Source organism: Arachis ipaensis, chromosome B3 (genome assembly GCF_059453495.1).
Source record: "Arachis ipaensis isolate K30076 ecotype BB chromosome B3, ASM5945349v1, whole genome shotgun sequence".
NCBI lineage: Eukaryota > Viridiplantae > Streptophyta > Magnoliopsida > Fabales > Fabaceae > Arachis > Arachis ipaensis.
In genome coordinates this window covers 54,763,507-54,769,735 of record NC_142438.1, presented here as the reverse complement: position 1 = coordinate 54,769,735, position 6,229 = coordinate 54,763,507, and the positions used below count along the sequence as shown (strand labels likewise).

The 6,229-nt window shown below is 40.0% G+C and overlaps 1 non-coding gene across 1 annotated transcript; it reads left to right on the top strand.

Moving 5' to 3' along the window:
- The first annotated feature begins 5,870 nt into the window (after positions 1–5,870).
- LOC148570687 (small nucleolar RNA R71) lies at positions 5,871–5,977 on the top strand. Its single transcript, XR_015908475.1, has one exon. It is a non-coding gene; the product is annotated as a small nucleolar RNA R71 (small nucleolar RNA).
- The last annotated feature ends 252 nt before the right edge of the window (positions 5,978–6,229 follow it).

Here is a 6,229-nt window from a genome sequence, read left to right as displayed (position 1 = left end):
CAAACAGTTCAGATTCTCCAAACACTAACACCTAACGCTATTTTGAAACAAGAGAAAGAAAAGAGGAGACTTACCTGATAGTTGACACATCCCCAGAATCTTCTTCCTGGGTTCTTAGTGAACGAAATTATGATCACACTTTTTACAACTTCGCACAACTAACCAGCAAGTGCACTGGGTCGTCTAAGTAATACCTTACGTGAGTAAGGGTTGATCCCACGGAGACTGTCGGCTTGAAGCAAGCTATGGTCATCTTGTAAATCTTAGTCAGGCGGATTCAAATGGTTTTGAGGTTTTGATAATTAAAAGATAAATAAAACATAAAATAAGATAAAGTTACTTATGTAATTCATTGGTGGGAATTTCAGATAAGCGTTTGGAGATGCTTTGTTGCTTCTGAACCTCTGCTTTCCTATTGCCTTCTTCCAACCATGCGTGCTCCCTTCCATGGCAAGCTGTATGATCCTCTCGGATGAAAAATACCAGGTACGATCTCTGTACGGCTAATCAACTGTCGGATTTCTCGTCTCGGATGAAAAATACCATGTATAGCTACCGCACGGCTAATCATCTGTCGGTTCCCACTAGCGTCAGAATAGGACCCTTATCCTTTTGCACACTGTCATTGCGCCCAACATTCGTAGGTTTGAAGCTCGTCACAGTCATCCATTCCCAGATCCTACTTGGAATACCACAGACAAGGTTTAGACTTTTCAGATCTCAGGAATGCTACCAATGGTTCTAGCCTATACCACGAAAATACTAATCTCACGGACTCGGTCCGTGTATTAGATACCCAAGAGAATATACTCTGGCTATCATCCAATGACTACGTTGAACATCATGTAGACCGCTTGTGGTTGTCAGGCACGCAGATCTTGGCTAAGCGAGTAACGAAGATAGTGGGTGATTGTCATGGGTCACCCTTTCATTCTGACTTAACTGAATTAAGTACAAGAGTATATCTTGGAGAAGAAGTAGGTGTGAATTGAAAGAAAAACAATAGTACTTGCATTAATTTATGAAGAACAGCAGAGCTCCACACCTTAATCTATGGGGTGTAGAAACTCCACCGTAGAAAATACATAAATGAAAAGAGGTATAGGTATGGTCGTGAGGCCAACCTCCAAAGGAGGTTCCAAGATGTAAAAAGTTACATATGATCAAAAGATATAAAATAAATCTCTAAAAGTAGTTTTTATACTAAACTAGTTACTAGGGTTTACAGAAAATGAGTAACTAAGTACAGATAGTGCAGAAATTCACTTCCGGGGCCCACTTGGTGTGTGCTTGGGCTGAGCATTGAAGCTTTCTTGTGCATAGGCTGTTCTTGGAGTTAAACGCCAGCTTGGGTGCCAGTTTGGGCGTTTTACGCCAGAAAGTTGTTGGCTGGATTTTAGCGCCAGTTTGGGCTATCAAATCTCAAAAAAAGTATGAACTATTATATATTGCTAGAAAGCCCAAGATGTCTACTTTCCAACGCAATTGAGAGAGCGCTAATTGAACTTCTATAGCTCCCAAAAATCACTTCGAGTGCAGGAGGGTCAGAATCTAACAGCATCTGCAGTCCTTTTTCAGCATCTGAATCAGATTTTTGCTCAGGTCCCTCAATTTCAGCCAGAAAATACCTGAAATCACAGAAAAACACACAAACTCATAGTAAAGTCCAGAAATGTGATTTTTGAATAAAAACTAATAAAAATATAATAAAAAGTAACTAAGACATACTAAAAACTATGTAAAAATAATGCCAAAAAGGGTATAAATTATCTGCTCATCACAACACCAAAATTAAATTATTACTTGTCCCCAAGCAACTAATAACAAAATAGGATAAAAAGAAGAGAATATACAATAAATTCCAAAATTATCAATGAAGATTAAGTGCAATTAGATGAACAGGACTTGTAGCTTTTTGCTTCTGAACAGTTTTGGCATCTCACTTTATCCTTTGAAGTTCAGAATGATTGGCATCCATAGGAACTCAGAATTCAGATAGTGTTATTGATTCTCCTAGTTCAGTATGTTGATTCTTGAACACAGCTACTTTATGAGTCTTGGTCGTGACCCTAAGCATTTTGTTTTCCAGTATTACCACCGGATACATAAATGCCACAGACACATAACTAGGTGAACCTTTTCAGATTGTGACTTAGCTTTGCTAGAGTCCCCAGTTAGAGGTGCCCAGAGCTCTTAAGCACACTCTCTTTGCTTTGGACCACGACTTTAACTGCTCAGTCTCAAGCTTTTCACTTGACACCTTCACGCCACAAGCACATGGTTAGGGACAGCTTAATTTAGCCGCTTAGGCCAGGATTTTATTCCTTTAGGCCCTCCTATCCATTAATGCTCAAAGCCTTGGATCCTTTTTACCCTTGCCTTTTGGTTTAAAGGGTTATTGGCTTTTTCTGCTTGCTTTTTCTCTCTTTTTTTATTATTTTTTTTCACCATTTTTTTCGCAAGCTTTGTTTTTCACTGCTTTTTCTTGCTTCAAGAATCAATTTTATGATTTTTCATATTATCAATAACATTTCTCCTTTTTCATTATTCTTTCAAGAGCCAACAATTTTAACATTCATAAACAACAATATAAAAAATATGCACTGTTCAAGCATTCATTCAGAAAACAAAAAGTATTGCCACCACATCAAAATAATTAAACTAATTTCAAGATAGAATTCGAAATTCATGTATTTCTTTTTCCTTTTCAGAAAACATTTTTTTCTTTTAAGAAAGGTGAAGGATTCATAGGAAATTCATAGCTTTAAGACATAGACACTAGACATTAATGATCATGTAATAAAGACATAAACATATATAAAACATAAAGCATAGAAATCGAAAAATAGAAAAATAAGAACAAGAAAATTAAAGAACGGGTCCACCTTAGTGAGGGCGGCTAGTTCTTCTTCTTGAAGATCCTATGGAGTGCTCTTGGTGCTCCATTCTTAGTTGCTCCATGTTAGAACTCAAATCTCCTAAAGAGGTGTTGAGTTTCTCCCAATAGTTATGTGGAGGAAAGTGCATCCCTTGAGGCATCTCAGGGATTTCATGATGAGAAATTTCCTCATGCTCTTGTTGAGGTCCATGAGTGGGCTCTCTTATTTACTCTATCCTCTTTTTAGTGATGGGCTTTTGAGATGAATCTCTCCATCTCCCATGACTCAGAGGTGGAAGTAATTGCCTTCCCTTTCCTCTTTCTAGAGGTTTCTCCAGCCTTGGGTGCCATTAATGGTTATGGAAAAACAAAAAACAGAGCTTTTTCCACACCAAACTTAAAAGGTTTGCTCGTCCTCGAGCAAAAGAAGAAAGAAAGGAGGAGAAGAAGAGGAAATGGAGGAGATGGAGGGGTGTGTTAGGTTTGGCCAAGGGGGATAAGTGTGTATGATATGTGAAAATGAGGGTGGTAAGGAGGGGTATTTATAGGGTAGGAGAGAAAGGAAAGTCGTGTGTGAGGGGTTGGGTTTGGGAGGAAAATGGTTTGAATTTAAATGGTGAGGTAGGTGGGGTTTTATGATGGATGGATGTGAGTGGTGAAAAGAGTATGGGGAAGAGGGTAGGATTTGATAGGTGAATGGTGTTTGAGGAAGAGGTGGTGATTGGATTGGTCGAGGGTGTTTGGAGAAGAGTGTTATAGAAAGGTGTGAGGAGGGGAGAAAGAGAGGTGGGGTAGGTGGGGGTCCATAGATCTTGAGGTGTCAAGAAATTCGAGTCCCTACACCAATCTAGCATTTAAACGCCCTCTGTGTGCCAATTCTGGCGTTTAACGCCAGCTCTGCTACCTTTTCTGGCATTAAACGCCAGGCTAATGCCCCTTTCTGGCGTTTAACGCCCATCAGACACCCTTTTCTGGCGTTAAACGCCAGTTTGTCTGCCTATTCTGGCATTTAACACCAGCCAGACACTAGACACCCTTTTCTGGCGTTAAACGCCAGTCTGCCTGCCAATTTTGGCATTTAACGCCCAGAATACTGCCAGACTGGGCTTTAAACGCCCATTCTGCTATCCTTACTGGCGTTTAAACGCCAATAAGCTCGTCCTCCAGGGTGTGCTATTTTTTAATGCTATTTTTGATTCCGCTTTAATTCTGTAGTTGTTTTTATGACTTCACATGATCATCAACCTAAAGAAAACATAATTTAACAATGGAAAATAAATAAATATAATTAAATAAAATTGGGTTGCCTCCCAATAAGCGCTTCTTTAATGTCAATAGCTTGACAGTGAGCTCTTAGAGAGCCTCACAGAGACTCAGAGCTTAATGGTGGCCTCCCAACACCAAACTTAGAAGTTGAGTGTGAGGGCTCTGTTTGACTCTGTATTGAGAGAAGCTTATCATGCTTCCTCTCCATGGTTACAGAGGAAGATCCTTGAGCCTTAAACACAAGGTAGTCCTCATTCAATTGAAGGACTAACTCTCCTCTGTCCACATCAATCACAGCTCTTGCTGTGGCTAGGAAGGGTCTTCCAAGGATAATGGATTCATCCTCATCCTTCCCAGTATCTAGGATTATGAAATCGACAGGGATGTACATGCCTTCAACCTTCACTAAGACATCCTCTACAAGTCCATAAGCCTTTTTCCTTGATTTGTCTGCCAATTCTAGTGAGAATTTAGCAGCTTGTACCTCAAAGATCCCTAGTTTTTCCATTACAGAGAGTGGCATGAGGCTTATTCCTGACTCCAGGTCACACAGAGCCTTCTCAAAGGTCATGGCGCCTATGGTACAAGGTATTAAAAACGTTCCGGGATCCGATTTCTTCTGAGGTAACTTCAGTTGAGCCCAAGCATTCATTTCATTGATGAGCAATGGAGGTTCATCCTCCCAAGTCTCATTACCAAATAGCTTGGCATTTAGCTTCATGATTGCTCCTAGATACTGAGCAACTTGCTCTTTAATAATGTTTTCATCCTCTTCAGAGGAAGAATACTCATCAGAGCTCATGAATGGCAACAGTAAGTTCAGTGGAATCTCTATGGTCTCTATATGAGCCTCAGATTCTTTTGATTCCTCATTTGGGAACTCCTTAGTGGTCAGTGGACGTCCATTGAGGTCTTCCTCACTAGAAATCACTGTCTCTTCCTCCTCTATAGGTTCGGCCACTTTGGGTATATTGATGACCACTCTCTCTTTGGATTCTCTTCTGTATTGCTTGGCAGAGTACTAGGAGGGATTTCAGTAACTCTTTTACTTAGCTGACCCACTTGTGCCTCCAAATTTCTAATGGAGGACCTTGTTTTAGTCATAAAACTGAGAGTGGTCTTAGATAGATCAGAGACTATGGTTGCTAAGTCAGAGAGGCTCTGCTTAGAATTCTCTGTATGTTGTTGAGAAGATGATGGAAAAGGCTTGCTATTACCAAACCTATTTATCCTACCATTATTATTATTGAAGCCTTGTTGAGGCTTCTGTTGATCCTTCCATGAGAAATTAGGATGATTCCTCCATGAAGGATTGTAAGTGTTTCCATAGGCTTCTCCCATGTAATTCACTTCTTCCATTCCAGGATTCTCAGGGTCATAAGCTTCTCCTTCAGAGGAAGCTTCTTTATTACTGCCGGATGCAGCTTGCATTTCAGTTAGATTCTGAGAAATCATATTGACTTGTTGAGTCAATATTTTATTCTGAGCCAATATGGCATTCAGAGTATCAATCTAAAGAACTCCTTTCTTCTGAGTCATCCTATTATTCACAGGATTTCTTTCAGAAGTATACATGAACTGGTTATTTGCAACCATTTCAATGAGTTCTTGGGCTTCTGCAGGGGTTTTCTTCAGATGAAGAGATCCACCAGTAGAGTGGTCCAATGACATCTTGGACAATTCAGACAGACCATCATAGAATATACATAAGATGCTCCATTCTGAAAGCATATCAGAGGGACACCTTCTGATCAATTGCTTATATCTTTCCCAAGCTTCATAGAGGGATTCACCTTCCTTCTGTCTGAAAGTTAGGAGTTCCACTCTAATCTTGCTCATCTTTTGAGGTGGAAAGAATTTGGCCAAGAAAGCATTGACCAACTTTTCCCAAGAGTTTAGTTTTTTTTTAGGTTGTGAATCCAACCATATCCTAGCTCTGTCTCTTACAGCAAAGGGGAAAAGCATAAGTCTGTAGACCTCGGGATCAACCCCATTGGTCTTAATAGTGTCGCAGATTTGCAAGAATTCAGCTAAGAACTGATGAGGATCTTCCAATGGAAGTCCATGAAACTTGCAATTCTGCTG